Source organism: Pristiophorus japonicus, chromosome 7, assembly GCF_044704955.1.
Source record: "Pristiophorus japonicus isolate sPriJap1 chromosome 7, sPriJap1.hap1, whole genome shotgun sequence".
NCBI classification, from domain to species: domain Eukaryota; kingdom Metazoa; phylum Chordata; class Chondrichthyes; family Pristiophoridae; genus Pristiophorus; species Pristiophorus japonicus.
This window is the reverse complement of record NC_091983.1, coordinates 246,932,292-246,953,273: the sequence shown is the minus strand read 5'-3', so window position 1 is coordinate 246,953,273 and position 20,982 is coordinate 246,932,292. Positions and strand designations below refer to the sequence as shown.

The following is a 20,982-nucleotide window of genomic DNA, read 5'->3' as shown; positions in this document are numbered from 1 at the left end:
ATAGATCTCCAGTGCCCCTTGTGTTATATTATGGGTCTGCAGCACACTCAGATTATCTCAGTGATTATTTGCGCTAGTTTTTTGTGTCTTTCTGCTCCTGCACACCCTGGACTCCGCTCCGGATGCCTACGTGTGTGCAGACTTCTCGAACCCCACACTAGAAGTGGGGCCTGTATAGTGAGGAGATGTACCACGTGGAACTGTGCCACTCTCACTTTTGGATTATCTTCAGGACTTTTGCCTAGAATTCTACACTGACATTTTGCAAACTTCTGTAGGAGAGAAAACATCGGAGGTGGGAGAGTGATGTACTGAGGTGGGGGGGAGGGACGGGAGAGAAATGGGGGGAGAGAAACTGGGAGCGGGGTTGGGGGGAGAGAGAAACTGGGAGCAGGGTGGTGGGGGGAGAGAAACTGGGAGCAGGGTGGTGGGGGGGGGGGAAAGAGAGAAACTGGGAGCAAGGTGGTGGGGGGGGGAAAGAGAGAAACTGGGAGCAGGGTGGGGGGGGAAGAGAAACTGGGAGCAGGGTGGGGGGGGAGAGAGAAACTGGGAGCAGGGTGGGGGGGGAGAGAGAAACTGGGAGCAGGGTGGGGGGGGAGAGAGAAACTGGGAGCAGGGTGGGGGGGGGAGAAACTGGGAGCAGGGTGGGGGGGGGAGAAACTGCGAGCAGGGTGGGGGGGGGAGAAACTGGGAGCAGGGTGGGGGGGGGGGGGGAAGAGAGAAACTGGGAGCAGGGTGGGGGGGGGGGGGGAAGAGAGAAACTGGGAGCAGGGTGGGGGGGGGGGAAGAGAGAAACTGGGAGCAGGGTGGGGGGGGGAAGAGAGAAACTGGGAGCAAGGTGGTGGGGGGGGGAAAGAGAGAAACTGGGAGCAGGGTGGGGGGGGGAAGAGAAACTGGGAGCAGGGTGGGGGGGGAGAGAGAAACTGGGAGCAGGGTGGGGGGGGAGAGAGAAACTGGGAGCAGGGTGGGGGGGGGAGAAACTGGGAGCAGGGTGGGGGGGGGAGAAACTGCGAGCAGGGTGGGGGGGGGAGAAACTGGGAGCAGGGTGGGGGGGGGGGGGGAAGAGAGAAACTGGGAGCAGGGTGGGGGGGGGGGGAAGAGAGAAACTGGGAGCAGGGTGGGGGGGGGGGAAGAGAGAAACTGGGAGCAGGGTGGGGGGGGGGAAGAGAGAAACTGGGAGCAGGGTGCGGGGGGGGGAGAGAAACTGGGAGCAGGGTGGGGGGGGGAGAGAAACTGGGAGCAGGGTGGGGGGGGAGAGAGAAACTGGGAGCAGGGTGGGGAGGGAGAGAGAAACTGGGAGGGGGGGGAGAGGGAGATGGGGAGAGAGAGAGAGAGAGAGAAAAATGGGGGCGTAAGAGAGAGAGAGAGAGAGAGAGAGAAATGGGGGCGTGAGAGAGAGAGAGATGTGGGGGAGGGGGTGAGAGAGATGGGGGAGCAGAGGGCGTGAGAGCGAGACTGGGCTGCGGCGGGGGGGAGAGAGAGAGAGGAAGGAGGGAGAGACTGGGGAGGGGAGAAAGGAAAGTGGATCGGCGGGGAGAGAGGAAACTGCGGGCAGGCGGGTCACATTCTTTCAACTCCTTGCCCTTTACAGCCACACCCTATTTCTCAGAAAGCTCGGTGTATGTGACAAGGATCATTGGAGTGGATGAAATCCGGAAGTCACGACACTGCCCCTATTCACTTCATACCCAATAAACCTCTTAACAATCCATGGCGGCATTATCATGAACGTGGGCTTGGGCTGGGAGTGGGAACTAAAACTAGGGGACATAGTTTCAGAATAAGGGGCCACCTATTTAAAACTGAGATGAGTAATTTCTTCTCTGAGGGTTGTAAATCTGTGGAATTCTCTGCCCTAGAGAGCTGTGGAGGCTGGGTCATTGAATATATTTAAGGTGGAGATGGACAGATTTTTGAGCGATTAGGGAATAAAAGGCTATGGGGAGCGGGCAGGGAAGTGGAGCTGAGTCCATGATCAGATCAGTCATGATATTAAATGGCAGAGCAGACTCGAGGGGCCAAATTTCTTCTTCCTGCTCCTATTTCTTATGTCCTTATGTTCTCCCACGCCTATGCTCAGCTCCACATTGACTAGGATGGTCAGTAGTATCTGATGGTCAATATTCACACAGGTTTATATTCATACACTAAGTTGATATCAAGTTCTCACCAAATATAGTCCAGACTATTATGGATCAGATCTTACAGAGAATAAATCATTGTTTATGTAATCAAGATGATGCATTGATAGCCACTAGCACAGAGAATGAATTCCTGCAAAGCTTAGACGTATTCAGATGGTTCAATGACCATAATCTGAAGCTGAAGAGGAGTAAATGTGCATTCATACAGTGAGGTGGTTTATCTAGGATTGCGGGTAGATGAAAATGGTCTCCAACCAGTTAAGGAGAAAGTGCAAGCCATCGTGATGGCTCCGGAACTGAAAAACGTTACTAAATTACGATCCTTTTTACGCATGATCCAATATTATGCTCGTTTCCTTCCTGGACTAGCAACAGTGCTCGCACCCCCCCATTATTTATTTAAAAAAAGGGATGCGTTGGATATGGGATGAAAAGCGACAGAATGCATACGACACATGCATACGACACATGCAAACGACACTGGAGCAGTAATGCACTTCTCCTCCATTATAATCTGACTCGTGAACTAAGACTAGCGTGTGAGGCCTCTGGGTATGGTGTGGGAGCAGTGATCAGCCATGTTATGAATGATGGGCAGGAAAAACCGGTTGTCTTTGCATCGCGTACGCTCAACAAAAGCGAACAAAATTATGCCCAGATTGAGAAAGGGGCTTTGGTAATTATATTTGGTATTAAAAAGTTTCACCAATTTCTTTTGGAACGCCAATTCACGCTAGTAACCGATCACAAACCGTTACTAGCTATCCTAGGCCCTATGCCGGCAATTACATCTATGGCGGCTTCCAGGATGGAAAGATGGGCTATTTGATTGTCTCAGTACGATTTCAAAATCGAGTATCGTACATCGAAGCAGAATGCAAAGGCGGATGCCCTTTCAAGGTTGCCTCATGAAGATTCTGAAATTGGCTGCGAACAGTCAATCTTTACTCTAGATCTCGTTGATGAGGACTTTCCAGTCACCACCTGTTATTGCAGAGTACACAGAGAAAGATGCCACGTTACAGCAGGCCCATGAGCACACCCTGCAAGGGTGGTCTGAAGATCAGATGCATTCAGATGATGGGGATAAAGCTTTTTTATCATCGTTGGCACGAATTATCACGTGAGCAGGGATGTCTAAAATGGGGCCTGAGAGTAGTCATTCCTAGTGCACTATGGGCTAAAGTTTTGACAGAACTTCACGGTGAGCATACTGTCATCGTAGGCATGAAAGTGGTGTCCCGAAGTTTTGTTTATTGGTCTGGGTTGGATTAGGACTTAGTACACTTGCTTTCTAATACTTCTATCGGTCAAGGTTGCAGGACCATGCCAGCTAAAACACCACTGCAAACATGGACTTGGACAACGAGACCATTCCAAAGACTACATATTGTTTTTTGTGAGAGGGACAGTGATAATTTTCTGGTTCTAATCAATAGCCATTTGAAATGGCTAATGGCTAGAGGTACGGCATATGGGATCATCTATGACTACAGAATGTACATTGAATGATTACGGGATATTTTTGCATGCCATTGCCTGCTCGAAGAAATGGTGTCAGATAATGGGCCGCAATTTCGGTCCACGTAATTTACGAATTCAACGATATCAAACACACGTTGGTAGCACCATATCATCCTGCTTCGCATGGTGCAGCTGAAAGGTCAGTCAGGATTGTCAAGGAGGCTTTGCAGAAACCAGTTCTGCAGACTGGATCACCGGTGAGCATGAAGCACAGGTTAGCGAATTTTCTTTTTAAATACAGGACTATACCTCATTCTACAACAGGATACACACCTGCTGAATTATTGATGAAGTGTAGGCTGAGGACATATCTCAGTTTATTGCAACCAAACTTATCTGGTAAGGTAAAGAAGGCCCAACCGAACTTGTCTGATAAGGCAGAAATGTCATTTCCATTCCAGTATTAAGAGCGGTGCTTTCAGCAGGGTGATTAGGTCAGAGTTCTCAATCCGTTGAAAAGGACAAGTCCACGCAAATGGGACATTGGTACAATTATTCAGGTATGTGGCACCAAGCAGTACTTGATCAAAATTGGTGAATACATCAGGAAGGTTGATGTGGATCAAATATTTCTGGTGAGCGTTGCACCTTCGGTACCACGAGTATGTGATTATGAGCCTGACTTGGATGATTAGAGTGAGTTGGCAGGTCCAAGTACTTCAACGGTCACAACATCCATATCCCCACCAACTCAGATGCTGTTGACTGAAGACAGTTCTGCAGGTATGCGACAATCTCGCAGAGATTCTCTCTTCCGTGGCTTGAGCAGTGGTGCAAAAGGGAGGGATTCAAATTCCTGGGGCATTGGAACCGGTTCTGGGGGAGGTGGGACCAGTACAAACCGGGCGGTCTGCATCTGGGCAGGACCGAAACCAATATCCTAGGAGGAGTGTGTGCTAGTGCTGTTGGGGAGGAGTTAAACTAATATGGCAGGGGGATGGAAACCTATGCAGGGAGACAGAGTGAAATAAAATGGAGGCAGAAGCAAAAGATAGAAAGGAGAACAGTAAAAGTGGAGGGCAGAGAAACCCAAGGCAAAAAACAAAAAGGGCCAAATTATAGCAAAATTCTAAAGGGGCAGAGTGCGTTAAAAAGACAAGCTTGAAGGCTCTGTGCCTCAATGCGAGGAGTATTCGGAATAAGGTGGACGTATTAACTGCGCAGACAGCAGTTAACGGATATGATGTAATTGGCATCACGGAGACATGGCTCCAGGGTGACCAAAGCTGGGAATTCAACATCCAGGGGTATTCAACATTTAGGAAGGATAGTCAGAGAGGAAAAGGAGGTGGGGTGGCGTTGCTTTTTAAAGAGGAAATTAATGCAATAGTAAGGAGGGACATGAGCCTGGATGATGTGGAATCGGTATGGGTGGAGCTGCGGAATACCAAAGGGCAGAAAACGCTAGTGGGACTTGTGTACAGACCACCAAACAGTAGCAGTGAGGTTGGGGACAGCATCAAACAAGAAATAAGGGATGTGTGCAATAAAGGTACAGCAGTTATCGGCGACTTTAATCTACATATTGATTGGGCTAACCAAACTGGTAGCAATGCGGTGGAGGAGGATTTCGTGGAGTGTATTAAGGATGGTTTTCTAGACCAATATGACGAGGAACCAACTAGAGAGCTGGCCATCCCAGGCTGGGTGATGTGTAATGAGAAGGGACTAATTAACAATCTTGTTGTGCGAGGTCCCTTGGGGAAGAGTGACCATAATATGGTAGAATTCTTTATTAAGGTGGAGTGTGACACAGTTAATTCAGAAACTAGGGTCCTGAACTTAAGGAAAGGTAACTTCGACGGTATGAGGCGTGAATTGGCTAAAATAGATTGGCAAAGGATACTTAAAGGGTTGACGGTGGATAAACAATGGCAAATATTTAAAGATCACATGAATGAACATCAGCAATTGTATATCCCTGTCTGAAGTAAAAATAAAACGGGGAATGTGACTCATCCATGGCTAACAAGGGAAATTAAGGATAGTGTTAAAACCAAGGAAGAGGCATATAAATTGGCTAGAAAAAGGAACAAACCTGAGGACTGGGAGAAATTTAGAATTCAACAGAGGAGGACTAAGGGTTTAATTAAGAGAGGGAGAATAGAGTACGAGAGGAAGCTTGCAGGGAACATAAAAACTGACTGCAAAAGTTTCTATAAATATGTGAAGAGAAAAAGATTAGTGAAGACAAATGTAGGTCCCTTGCAATCAGATACAGGTGAATTTATAATGGGGAACAAAGAAATGGCAGACCAATTGAACAAATACTTTGGTTCTGTCTTCACGAAGGAAGACACAAATAACCTACCGAATGTACTAGGGGACAGTGGGTCGAGTGACGAGGAGGAATTGAAGGATATCCTTATTAGGCAGAAAATTGTGTTAGGAAAATTGATGGGATTCAAGGCCGATAAATCCCCGGGGCCTGATCGTCTGCATTCCAGAGTACTTAAGGAAGTGGCCCTAGAAATAGTGGATGCATTGGTGATTCATTTTCTAACAGTCTATCGACTCTGGATCAGTTCCTAAGGACTGGAGGGTAGCTAATGTAACACGGCTTTTTAAAAAAGGAGGGAGAGAGAAAACGGGTAATTATAGACCGGTTAGCCTGACATCAGTAGTGGGGAAATGTTGGAATCAATCATTAAGGTGAAATAGCAGCGCATTTGGAAAGCAGTGACCGGATCGGTCCAAGTCAGCATGGATTTATGAAAGGGAAATCATGTTTGATGAATCTTCTGGAATTTTTGGAGGATGTAACTAGCAGAGTGGACAAGGGAGAACCAGTGGATGTGGTGTATTTGGACTTTCAAAAGGCTTTTGACAAGGTCCCGCACAAGAGATTGATGTGCAAAATCAAAGCGCATGGTATTGGGGGTAATGTACTGACGTGGATAGAGAACTGATTGGCAGACAGGAAGCAGAGAGTCGGGATAAACAGGTCCTTCTCAGAATGGCAGGCAGTGACTAGTGAAGTGCCGCAGGGCTTAGTGCTGGGACCCCAGCTCTTTACAATATACATTAATGATTTAGATGAAGGAATTGAGTGTAATGTCTCCAAGTTTGCAGATGACACTAAACTGGGTGGCGGTGTGAGCTGTGAGGAGGATGCTAAGAGGCTGCAGGGTGACTTAGACAGGTTAGGTGAGTAGGCAAATGCATGGCAGATGCAGTATAATGTGGATAAATGTGAGGTTATCCATTTTGGGGGCAAAAACATGAAGGCAGAATATTATCTGAATGGCGGCAGATTAGGAAAAGGGGAGGTGCAACGAGACCTGGGTGTCTATGTTTTCTGAGGGGGGGGAGGTGGAGTTGGGGTGTCATGGTTCATCAGTCATTGAAAGTTGGCATGTCTACAGCAGGCGGTGAAGAAGGCAAATGGTATGTTAGCCTTCATAGCTAGGGGATTTGAGTATAGGAGCAGGGAGGTCTTACTGCAGTTGTACAGGGCCTTAGTGAGACCTCACCTGGAATATTGTTTTCAGTTTTGGTCTCCTAATCTGAGGAAGGACGTTCTTGCTATTGAGGGAGTGCAGCGAAGGTTCACCAGACTGATTCCAGGGATGGCTGGACTGTCATATGAGGAGAGACTGGATCAACTGGAGTTATTCACTGGAGTTTAGAAGGATGAGAGGGGATCTCATATAAACGTATAAGATTCTGACGGGACTGGACAGGTTAGATGCGGGAAGAATGTTCCCAATGTTGGGGAAGTCCAGAACCAAGGGACATAGTCTCAGGATAAAGGGTAGGCCATTTAGGACTGAGATGAGGAGAAACTTCTTCACTCAGAGAGTTGTTAACCTGTGGAATTCCCTGCTGCAGAGAGTTGTTGATGTCAGTTCATTGGATATATTCAAGAGGGAGTTAGATATGGCCCTTATGGCTAAGGGGATCAAGGGGTATGGAGAGAAAGCAGGGAAGGAGTATTGAGGGAGTGATCAGCCAATGGCGGTGCAGGCTCGAAGGGCCGAATGGCCTACTCCTGCACCTATTTTCTATGTTTTCTGAGGGGGGGGAGGTGGAGTTGGGGTTCAGTTGAGATGATCAACAAGGAAATGCAAACCAACTAGACAGAATATTGATAACTGGGAATATCAAAACCTTAGGAAGAAATCTAACATTAGGACTGATGTAAGGGTTTCAAGGAAATTCAAGGACCCAGAAGATAGAGGTCAGGAATCCTGGGCTGCACACCCTGAAAACAGAAATTCCCCAAGACAGTCTCCTGAGTCCAATAATAATAATGTAGAAAACAGGCATGGCCAGTCAATTGCAAAGAAATGGAGATCGGAGATCGGAGCAGGAGGAAGCTAAAAGCTTAGAATAAGAAACTCAGGCTCAGCAGTTGATTTTGTAAAATTGTAATCATGACAATTAATCTTTTGAAATATTGTATAAATACCTTGCTACAAAATAAAGGGGAAGCTGTGTAATATATGCATCCGTAAGTATGCTCACAGGTTTGTCGAGCTGTTGCATTGTGAGTGGCTTAGCCAGTCACATGATGCTCACAAGACTCAATAAAACCCCAGTCAGTTGGGTCTGGGCCATCCACGATGAGGTATGCAGTTGTGAGCCTGGTGGATGAACTGGTAATGTGTAGTTGTTAATAAACCAACTAGTTCTGAATTGTAATGTGTTGCTATGAATTCTTAAGTAAGAACCTATGCAGCAAATACACCATTGATTCTGGCTGTACCGAACCACAGGTGATTCAAACAGCACTTCTCAACTGGCCTGCTTTCATCCTTGCCTGTCCTCAGCAACTCCTGTACAATACAATCATTCACTCTCACTTAAATTGAGAGTATATGGAAATTATCTCAGAGGCCAGGCCTTTGCGTCAAGGCTGTAGCACAGTCCAGTTGAACCCTCTGTAACCTGAAGTCAGTGTGAGTAACGTTAGCTGTGTAGTATTTCCATTTGTCACTTGTAATTGTTGCAGGGGATGGTATTATTTCAGATACTTGAGATGTGCAGACTTTAATGTGAGATGAATTGAATTGTGGAGGGGGCTGAGATCAGCAGTTCTGGTGAGCCGCTACCATGAGCTCTGCTCTGCAGCTGTCAGAGTCGAATATTCCTGCTGCAGCTGGCCCCAGTCGTACTGCTGTCCTCAAAATAGCTCTGAGGGATCAGGAAGACAAACATGGTGTCAGACTGCCACTCCCACCACAGGTCAGTCACCAAGGAGATTAGACTGAGGATTTGCACTGTGTAAATAAATACAGATATTAGAAGGCGGATGTCAGGGAAGAGCAAGGACTCCAGGTTTTTCACTGTACTATTTTTCCCATTACATCAGAGCAGCTCTCTCAGTGGCTATGGGTAAATATTGCCTGACATAAATCATCAATCTGGTGAAATAAAAGGGCAGATATTTGTCTCACTACAGGCTCCGTCTGTGAAAATCCCAAACCAAATCCTGCCAACTGACCACTGCAGGTCAGCCCCTCTGATTCTTGGGTGGGCCTTGATTTAGGTGGCCATGTTGCTGCCCGAAACAGTTGGAGCCTAATTAAAATATTGAATAGGGGTCAGATGACGCAGTTAAGACCACGACCTGATTTTCACGTATCACCTGCTCTCATTTAAAATGCTGCAAAGGTTTGGGAGACACTTTTCTGGTAGTTTATAGGGTTTTAAAAAAAAGTTATTCGAATCAAAGTGATTGTAGTGACTGGATCACCATCTGAAATCTGTCGGGGACAGTGGCAACACAGAGTAATTCAAAATGGGCATCCTTGTAGAAATTCCATTCTGGCTAGAGGAAGAGGAGGAAGGGAAGGAAGTGGAGCTGTGGCTGGAGGGAGCCCAGCTCGAAGGAGGTGAGCTTGCAAGAATCCTTGCCCTCCTAACACAGCCTACAGGCCCAGGATAGCGTACTTGCACTTCTCTGAGCAGAAGTAGAATGTGCTTCTCCGGGGGGGTTTATCGTGTTGTTTCCTGAAAAAAGCCCTGCGACTCGCTGACAGTCCATTGCTGGTTACAGTCAGTCACTTTATCCGTGACCATCTTTTGCCTCTGGGCTGCAACGGGGGACAGTATTTTTGGAGTGTAGTCACTGTTGTAATGTGGGAAACACAGCAGCCAACTTGCACACAGCAAGCTCCCACAAACAGCAACGTGATAATGAACAGATCATCTGTTTTTCTAATATTGATTGAGGGATAAGTATTGGCCAGGACACCAGGGATAACTCCCCTGCTCTTCTTCAGAATAATGTCATGGGATCTTTTACATCCACCTGAGAGAACAAACAAAGCCTCAGTTTAATGTCTCATCTGAAGACATAGAAACATAGAAAATAGGTGCAGGAGTACCCTTTGAGCCTGCACCACCATTCAATAAGATCATGGCTGATCATTCACCTCAGTACCTCTTTCCTGCTTTCTCTCCATACCCTTTGATCCCTTTAGCCGTAAGGGCCATATCTAACACCCTCTTGAATATATCCAATGAACTGGCATCAAAAACTCTGCGGTAGGGAATTCCACAGGTTAACAACTCTGAGTGAAGAAGTTTCTCTTCATCTCGGTCCTAAATGGCTTACCCCTTATCCTTAAACTATGTCCTCTGGTTCTGGACTTCCCCAACATTGGGAACATTCTTCCTGCATCGAACCAGTCCAGTCCCATCAGAATTTTATATGTTTCTATGAGATTCCCTCTCATCCTTCTAAACTCCAGTGACTACAGGCCCAGTCGATCCAGTCTCTCCTCATATGTCAGTCCTGCCATCCTGGGAATCAGTCTGGTGAACCTTCACTGCACTCCCTCAATAGCAAGAATGTCCTTCCTCAGATTAGGAGACCAAAACTGAACACAATATTCCAGGTGATGCCTCACCAAGGCCCTGTACAGCTGCAGTAAGACCTCCCTGCTCCTATACTCAAATCCCCTAGCTATGAAGGCCAACAGACCATTTGCCGCCTTCACCGCCTGCTGTACCTGCCTGCCAACTTTCAATGACTTATGTACCATGACACCCAGGTCTCGTTCCACTCCTCTTTTCCTAATCTGCCACCATTTAGATAATATTCTGCCTTCGTGTTTTTGCACCCAAAGTGGATAACCTCACATTTATCCACATTATATTGCATCTGCCACTCATTTGCCCACTCACCTAATCTGCCCAAGTCACCCTGCAGCCTCTTAGTGTCCTCCTCACAGCTCGCACCGCCACCCAGCTTAGTGTCACCTGCAAACTTGGAGATATTACACTCAATTCCTTCATCCAAATCATTAATATATATTGTAAATAGCTGGGGTCCCAGCACTGAGCCCTGCGGCACCCCTTTAGTCACTGCCTGCCATTCTGGAAAGAACCCATTTAACCCAACTCTCTGCTTCCTGTCTGCCAACCAGTTCTCGATCCACATCAGTACATTACCCCCAATACCATGTGCTTTAATTTTGCACACCAATCTCTTGTATGGGACCTTGTCAAAAGCCCTTATGAAAGTCCAAATACACCACATCCACTGGTTCTCCCTTGTCCACTCTACTAGAAATTTTTGAGGATGTACCTAAAAGATTTGTCAAGCATGATTTCCCTTTCATAAATCCATGCTGACTTGGACCGATCCTGTCACTGCTTTCCAAATGCACTGATATTTCATAATTAATAATTGATTCCAATATTTTCTCCACTAGTGATGTCAGGCTAACCGGTCTATAATTACCCATTTTCTCTCTCTTTTTTAAAAAAAGGGGTGTTACATTAGCTACCCTCCAGTCCATAGGAACTGATCCTGAGTCGATACACTGTTGGAAAATGATCACCAATGCATCCACTATTTCTAGAGCTACTTCCTTAAGTACTCTGAATGGTTGATAGCGTTAGTGCAAAATTGCTGTGCTTTAGAAAATGTACTGTATGACAGGATGAGATAAGCAATTGCTCAGCGTCTTGTGATCTTTTCGCAAGAAAGAAACCAACCACACCAGACGCTGGCCGAAGATAAGGAAGTAAGCCGGACAAAGACGAAAAAAAAAAAATCATTGTGTAGACACTTTTGCAATGCTAGAAGCAGTGTCATGTGACCTTTGCGGTTTACGACTTTAAATACTTATTTTTTGTAACCCCAACTTGAGTTGTTGCCTGGTTGAGGGACCTACATACAACTCCCCTGGTACCTTGTATTAATAAACTCTCTGTGTTTTCAACTCTTGAACGTAGTCTCGGAGTAGATTTATTTCTACCTTGGGGTTTTCCCCCAACAGTTTTGGCGCTGCGAGCAGAATGTACTGGTAAGCCCTCCTGACCGAGACTCGAATGTACGGGGATAAGGTCGGATTTCACATCGAACCGGCAGGGGTGAGACTGCCGGACACCCAATGGACAAGTGAGACTCGGGGAAGTTTGATAACAGACACAGTGAGTAGAAATTAAGATAAGTTAGAATATAAGTAAGATAAGTGGTGTGTAAGAGAAACGCGTGTCCCCGTCACTTCAATTGTCACAAACTATCTCAATCACCTAACTTGAGCTGGAATTAAGAGGGCAAATGCCCCACATGATGGCCAAGGATTAAGGTTGAAGGGAACACCAGGAGGACAAAGTGATGGCGGAAGCCTGTGAGTAACTGTGTGATATGCATGAACTGGTGAGTGAGTGGAGGGATAATCCCATCGCAATAAATAAGTGACAGAGTAGAAGAAGGCCCACGTGAAGAGACTCATTCGCAGAGGAAGCAAGGGAAGGTCAGATCACATAATGGCGTCGGGGGGGGGAGACCTTGAATGGGGGCGGGAAGGTCTCTTGGTTCTATGCAGACGACCAGAAGGGCTTAATAGATAAAATGATTAAAGATGAGTGGGGTCCCTCGGCTATCCCCAAGGAGCAAAAGAATTGGTGGGAGAAACAGAAACAGAAAAAGGCAAAGAAAGCTGAGTACTTTTAGTATATCAGTTATGTGTGTTACAAAGTAAAACCAAACAATTAGTAGAGAAAACTAAGGAGACAGAAGCCGAGAATAAGAAATGGAGAGAGCGGTATGAACAAACCAGCAAGAGGGGGGGATGAGATTATGACCTCCCTCCGACTTATGTTGCCGCAGTAGCGGCCTCGGCTCCTCCCTTTGATGAGACCGAGATGGAAGAGTCAAATTCAGTAAATACAGAAAGGGCAGCCCCTCTTAGAGTAACCCAGGGCGCACAGGGAGGGAACCCCCAATATCAATACTACACTTTCACCCCCACAGAAAAACAAATGATGAATCAGGATTTGGGGAGTCACGGAAGAGAAATGTAGAATTTTGGCAAAAGTTAGAAGAATTGTATGAGACCCACGATATGCATGAGCGAGATGTCCACCAAATAGTTCGGGCTAAGTGTCCAAAGGACCAGTGGACAGGGCTAGCACCCCCTCACAGTGACGGCACATGGATACCTGCCATGGGTGCCACAAGGGCACAACGGGATGCTGCCAGAACAGGGTTCATCCAGGCTGTACAGGCCTTAATGGGAGCATCCACTCCAAATTGGGGATTGACAATGCAGACCCGCCAGAAAAAGGGAGAAAACGCCAATGACTACGGATAGAGGTTATGGTTTCAATACCAAGAATCCTCGGGACAGGCGGCCCCGAACACAGATGACCCAGTCTTCGTGAAAATATTTAAGGACGGCCTTTCGGCCGACCATCAAAAGATCTTAAAAATGGGGGTGGTAGTCGCGGACACCTGTGACCAAGCTGTCCAGTGGGCATGCCACATTAACTCTGGGGGAATAAAACAAGTGGCCGTGGCTAAGAGTAGTAAGAGTGCGGGCCGAGGGGAATGGTACAACTGTGGTAAGATGGGTCATTTTGCCGTCGACTATAGGAGCCCCAAAAGACCAACCGTCCGATGTGATAATTGCGGGAAAAAGGGACATGCCACTGATAAATGTTGGGCGCCCAAGGAAAAAAGAAATAGTCAGTCAGGCCTTAGAGTAGAGGAGATTAACCGACAGCAGCTAATCACAGCGCTGAGGGACTTGGGACGAGACTGAAGGCCAGCGCTGTTAGAGGGCCGGCAGTGTGATATGTTAGTGGATGCTGGAGCATCGGTATCTATGACAGATATTCCCTTACCCACAACTAAACATGTATTCCATATAACTGGCGTGGGAGGATTTGTCACCAAAGCCCACCAGAGTGAAGTAATTCTATTGGAGATAGCCGGTATTCTGATCCCGGCACAATTTTATGTGTGCCCAAATGCAGAAGGGACCATTTTGGGGATCGACCTCCTGGAACAGTTAGGGGCAATAATAGACTCACAGAATAAGAGAATAGTTTGGAGAAATAAGGGAGGACGCAAAATCACGACGGGGAATGGACTAATTTGCACAATCACGCAAAGGTTGGAAGTGTGCAACTTCTCACCCGAGATTGGGATACAGCAGGAGACTACGGCCCATTATGCGAACGAATGAGGGAAGTGTGGGCTCAATCAAAGCAGGATTGTGGGCTGGTAAAGACCAAGCCAGTGGTCATTCCTGGGCCCGAACACACTCCTCATAAGCAATACCCCATTAAACCTGAAGCCCGAGAGGCCGTAAAACAAATGACCTCTTGCGGAGCGGTGTACTTTGGGAAGCCGAAAGCACTACGAGCTCGGCAACCTACAAAAGAACATAAGAACATAAGAACATTAGAATTAGTAACAGGAGTAGGCCATCTAGCCCCTCAAGCCTGCTCCGCCATTCAACAAGATCATGGCCATGGACTCAGCTCCACTTACCCGCCTGCTCCCCATAACCCTTAATTCCCTTATTGGTTAAAAATCTATCTATCTGTGATTTGAATACATTCAATGAGCTAGCCTCAACTGCTTCCTTGGGCAGAGAATTCCACAGATTCACAACCCTCTGGGAGAAGAAATTCCTTCTCAACTCGGTTTTAAATTGGCTCCCCCATATTTTGAGGCTGTGCCCCCCTAGTTCTAGTCTCCCCGACCAGTGGAAACAACCTTTCTGCCTCGATCTTGTTTATCCCTTTCATTATTTTAAATGTTTCTATAAGATCACCCCTCATTCTTCTGAACTCCAATGAGTAAAGACCCAGTCTACTCAATCTATCATCATAAGGTAACCCCCTCATCTCCAGAATCAGCCTAGTGAATCGTCTCTGTACCCGCTCCAAAGCTAGTATATCCTTCCTTAAGTAAGGTGACCAAAACTGCATGCAATACTCCTGGTGCGGCCTCACCAATACCCTGTATAGTTGCAGCAGGACCTCCCTGCTTTTGTACTCCATCCCTCTCGCAATGAAGGCCGACATTCCACTCACCTTCCTGATTACCTGCTGCACCTGCAAACTAACTTTTTGGGATTAATGCACAAGGACCCCCAGGTCCCTCTGTACCGCAGCATGTTGTAATTTCTCCTCATTCAAATAATATTCCCTTTTACAGTTTTTTTTTTTCCAAGGTGGATGACCTCACATTTTCCGACATTGTATTCCATCTGCCAAACCTTAGCCCATTCGCTCAATCTATCTAAATCTCTTTGCAGCCTTTCTGTGTCCTCTACACAACCCGCTTTCCCACTAATCTTTGTGTCATCTGCAAATTTTGTTACACTACACTCTGTCCCCTCTTCCAGGTCATCTATGTATATTGTAAACAGTTGTGGTCCCAGCACCGATCCCTGTGGCACACCACTAATCTCCAATTTCCAACCCGAAAAGGACCCATTTACCCCGACTCTCTGCTTTCTGTTTGCCAGCCAATTCTCGATCCATGCTAATACATTTCCTTGACTCCGTGTACCTTTATTGTCTGCCGTAACCTTTTGTGTGGCACCTTATCGAATGCCTTTTGGAAATCTAAATACACTACATCCATCGGTACACCTCTATCCACCATGCTTGTTACATCCTCAAAAAATTCCAGCAAATTAGTTAAACATGATTTCCCCTTCATGAATCCATGTTGCGTCTGCTTGATTGCACTATTCCTATCTAGATGTCCCGCTATTTCTTCCTTAATGATAGCTTCAAGCATTTTCCCCACCACAGCTGTTAAACTAACCAGCCTATAGTTAACTGCCTTTTGTCTGCCCCCTTTTTTAAACAGAGGCGTTACATTAGCTGCTTTCCAATCTGCTCCCCAGAGTCCAGAGAACTTTGGTAGATTATAACGAATGCATCTGCAATAACTTCCGCCATCTCTTGTAATGCATCCCAGGATATTATATCAGGACCAGGGGACGTGTCTACCTTGAGGTCCATTAGCCTGTCCAGCACTACCCCCCTAGTGATAGTGATTGTCTCAAGGTGCTCCCTTCCCACATTCCCGTGACCAGCAATTTTTGGCATGGTTTTTGGGTGAGACCGAAACAAAATAATTGTTTAAGGTCTCAGCCATTTCCACATTTCCCATTATTAAATCCCCCTTCTCATCTTCTAAGGGACCAACATTTACTTTAGTCACTCTTTTCCGTTTTATATATCGGTAAAAGCTTTTACTATCTGTTTTTATGTTTTGCGCAAGTTTACTTTCGTAATTTATCTTTCCTTTCCTTTCTTTATTGCTTTCTTAGTCATTCTTTGCTGTCGTTTAAATTTTCCCAATCTTCTAGTTTCCCACTAACCTTGGCCACCTTATACGCATTGGTTTTTAATTTGATACTCTCCTTTATTTCCTTGGTTATCCACAGCTGGTTATCCCTTCTCTTACTGCCCTTTTTCACTGGAATATATTTTTGTTGAGCACTATGAAAGAGCTCCTTAAAAGTCCTCCACTGTTCCTAAATTGTGCCACCGTTTAGTCTGTGTTCCCAGTCTCCTTTAGCAAACTCTGCCCTCATCCCACTGTAGTCCCTTTGTTTAAGCATAGTATGCTCATTTGAGACACTACTTCCTCAACCTCGATCTGTATTACAAATTCAACCATACTGTGATCACTCATTCCGAGAGGATCTTTTACTAGGAGATCGTTTATTATTCCTGACTCATTACACAGGACCAGATCTAAGATAGCTTGCTCCCTTGTAGGTTCTGTAACATACTGTTCTAAGAAACAATCTCGTATGCATTCTATGAATTTCTCCTCCAGGCTATCCCGTGCGATTTGATTTGACCAATCGAGATGTAGGTTAAAATCCCCCATGATTACTGCCGTTCCTTTTTCACATGCCTCTATTATTCTCTTGATTATTGTCCGCCCCACCGTGAAGTTATTATTTGGGGTATTTCAACTACGCCCACCAGTGACTTTTTCCCCTTACTATCTCTAATCTCCACCCACAATGATTCAACATTTTGTTCATTAGAGCCAATATCATCTCACAACTGCCCTGATATCATCCTTTATTAACAGAGCTACCCCACCTCCTTTCCCTTCTTGTCTATCCTTCCGAATTGTCAGATACCCCTGTATGTTTAATTCCCAGTCTTGGCCACCCTGCAACCATGTTTCTGTAATGGGCACCAAATCATACCCATTTGTAATGATTTGTGCCGTCAACCTGGCCCGTAAAGAAACCGTAAAGATGGGTCATATCGATTGACCATAGACTATAAGGCGTTAAATAAAGTAACTTCCCGCCAGCACCCCATCGTAGCAAGCCCAGCGACCATATTTAATGGACTGAAACCAGAACATATAATATTCACTGTCTTAGATATAGCTAATGGATTTTGGTCCATACCATTAGCCCAGGAGTCCCAAGATAAATTCGCATTCACGGTCGGGGATAGGCAGTACACTTGTACACGAGTGCCCCAGGGTTTTCACAACAGTCCGGCCATATTTCACCGAATTATAAGTCGAGCCTTGGAAACCGTAGATTTAGCCCCCTACCGAAGTACCATCCTCCAATCTGTTGATTGCCTCAGAGGATGAGAGAGGACATATGGAGGCTCTAATAGAAACCCTAGAAGCCTTAAAGAAAGCGGGATTTAAGGTAAACTCCAAGAAAGCTCAGATCGGATTGAAGGAGGTACAGTACTTGGGACACCAACTGTCGCAGGGGACAAAATCAATGCCCCACGACAGAAAGGAAGCAATTCGCATTATGCCCCAACCGAAAACGGTCTGAGGAATGCGTAACTTATTAGAACTCTTTAACTACTGTAAGAACTTTATAGCCAAATTCGCGGCAATCGCAGAACCCATACAGAGACTAGTTAAGGGAGGAAAACCAGCACTAGAAAGTGTGGAGTGGGGCCTGGAACAAGAAACAGCATACAGCCAGATAAAGGAAGCCCTGATGTCAGCACCAGGCCTAGGACTGCCAAATATGAACGCACCATTTCACATTCATTGTGAAAACGGGGTGGGTTTTATGGAGCAGTAGTTACTCAAATGCATGGAGACCGAGCCCGCCCAGTAGCTTACTATTCCACCCAACAGTCGCCCGTGGCAGGAGGTCTGTCAAGATGCCTTGGACTGCGCAACATGGGAGGTGAAAGTTAGTGAGCCAGTAGTAATGACAGGGGAGGTTATACTACATGCCAAACATACCTTGGTGGAAATGCTCAACACCAGAAAATTGCGCTCCATGTCCAACATCCGCCGGGCCAAATGGGAAGCAGTATTACTTCCCTTAGATGGGTCTGTAAAAATTGTACAAGACACGGGGGAGAACCCGGCAAAGGGCCTCTGATCCGTGGGTGAGCCTCATGACTGCCAGGCACAGGAATGGGAAGACTCACCGGGACACATAAGTGAGATTTCCCTTGAAAACCCCGAGCTGATCCTGTATGTGGATGGGTCCCGGAAATATATTCAGGGGACCCCGCATACGGGATGAGCGGTGGTAGATGAAGCGCTAAACACTGTCCGAAAGGGAAGGTTAGACGGAGGACTGTCGGCCCAAGTAGCTGAACTCACTGCCCTGACTGAAGCCCTCCAACTGACCGAAGGCCAGTGGGTAAATATATATACGGATAGCCGCTATGCCTTCGGGGTAGTCCATGACTACATGACTGCCTGGGCTAGGAAAGGGTTCATCACTTCGGGCGGGGAGGCTATCAAACATGAGGGCTGAATCAGACTACTATTAAACGCCGCCAGTAAACCCGCAGAGGCAGCAGTGATCAAGGTTAGGGCTCACCAGAAAGTAGTAAACAATGTCCAATGGGGCAATGAAGCAGCGGATAAAGCGGCACAGGAAGCAAGTATATCCTTAGAAGTGCAGGAAGAAGTTGTATGTAATATCATTACCAGGGAAAATATAGACATTGTGAGATTATATGCCAACCTAAGTGATGAAGAAAAGAAAGATTAGGGCGCAAAAGGAGGGAGCCAGGGTGACGACTTCGTATGGAGGAAAGATGGGAAGGTGATAGCCCTAGCTTGTATTAGACAAATGCTCATTGAACTACACCATGGCATCAGTCATGTCGGACGGAAGGTCATGATAACAAACATAACTGGGGATTGGTGGTGGCCAGGAATGGGACGGGACGTAGCTACGTACTGTCAGCAATGTGTCACCTGTGCCCAGCACAACCCAGGAAAGGCCGTTAAGGTTAGAATGGCTCACCAACCATGACCAAGGCGGTCGTGGGAGTGAGATAGACTTCACGGGACCTTAACATCCTCAAGGGGCAAGAAATACTATCTAGTAATAATAGATCAGTTTACGCGGTGGGTAGAAGTGTTTGCCACGCGAAACTGCACCGCAATCATGGTGGCCCGAATATTGGCAGAGAAAGTAATCCCACGTTAGGGCGTCCCTATCCAAGTCGATTCCGACCAGGGAACCCATTTAACCGGACAAATAATGAAGGAGGTGTGTGCTATGTTGGGTATTAGACAGAAGTTTCATACCCGCTACCACCCGCAGAGCTCTGGGATGGTAGAACGTATGAACAGAACACTTAAAACAGCCCTAGCAAAGGCCATCCAAGAGACGGGACAAGCTTGGGCGGATTTACTGCCAAGAATCTTGATGAGACAAAGGACAATTCCTAACTGAGTGACAGGATTAACTCCAAATGAGTTGATGACAGGCAGGGCGATGCGCCTGCCAGAAGGAATCATAACTGGATAATCCGACGTAGGACCCCTGAGGGATCGGATTAGAAAGTACGTCTTGGAACTGAGTAAGCAACTTAAGGAATTGAGGAAGGAAGTGAGGGAACGGCAAACAGGCAGGGACAAACAGAACGAATTGGAGGACCAGGGGGAGGTCCCGCAGGTAAGCGCAAAGGTAATGGTTTGCTCCCCGTTGGTCTGGCCCATTTGAAGTCCTAATTAGCTGAGATACGTGCGCCTGCATGGATATGGGTGGGGTTGGCCGATGGAAACATTGGTCTCCGCTCAAAGAATATGAATTCAACGACCCCAGCACAAGCGAACAAAACAAATAACCCTGCCTTTATACACATTCTAGGAAACTGAAGGCGGACGCATCAGTAGAAAACGCTGGAAGAAATAAAGACGATGCAAGATGAATGTGTTATGCGATATTATGTGCAGTTTGCTTTTTTGTGTAATTGTAATATGTAGTCCAGGGAGGACTTGGGCCAGAGTACCCCCACGGACCAAGAGAGAGTTGTATGTGAACACCTTTTTGTATATGTCATAACTTATGCCAAGAAAGCCAATGTTGCCAGCTGTTGGGTCTGTGCCCATGTCCCCATAGACTCTGAGGAAGGAATCCCCCTACAATCAATCCCATTTAGTGATAATGAGACGGCCAGCTGGATGTTTGGAGTTAGAACAGGATCCACATGCAGAGATGGCAGATGGCAGATGGCAGATGGCAGCACCATAATAAGTACACGTCCTACAACGGGACTCCTTTTGTGTGTAGTCACAGGGCCTACCCCTGGTTGCCCGAGAATGGACGGGTTCTTGTTATCTGGCTTATATCGTACCCTACATGTATCACCTGGGTTTTCTGAAGGACCTTCACCGGAGAGCCAGACGAGCCATCACGGAGACTGAAAGATTCTGGGCCATTGCGTTTCTCTGGTATGGAGCGGGTAAATTGGCAAGGGAATCCATTAACGTGGCTTCCGTCCTGGAACAGGTGGCCAACGATACAGCTGAAGCCCTAGTTAAGGTTAATGCAGAGATGGTAGCCCTCCGCACAGTGGCTCTGCAAAATCGGATGGCCCTTGACCATGTGTTGGCAGAGAAAGGGGAACCTGTGCCCTCATCGGGCCCGAATGTTGTACATACATCCCGGATAGCTCAGGAGAAATTACCAATCTGGCAGAGCATATCCAAGAAGAGGTTAAAAAGCTTAAGCAACCACCAGCCTCCACGTTGTGGGACTGGTTCTCAGGGGGGTTAGGATCTATGGGAACATCACTAATCCAAGGTTTGGTTACCTTTGTGGTGGTGGTAATAATGCTGTAT

At 46.6% G+C, this 20,982-nt stretch overlaps 1 protein-coding gene across 1 annotated transcript in view; it reads left to right on the top strand.

Annotated features, from left to right (window-relative positions):
• The window catches only part of tjap1 (tight junction associated protein 1 (peripheral)), a 258,207-nt gene extending 246,233 nt beyond the window's left edge, over positions 1–11,974 (top strand). The window contains exon 10 of the transcript XR_011593916.1: positions 11,903–11,974. The gene's annotated coding sequence lies outside the window, so the exon portion shown is untranslated. The remainder of the gene's footprint in view (positions 1–11,902) is intronic.
• Positions 11,975–20,982: the final 9,008 nt, after the last annotated feature.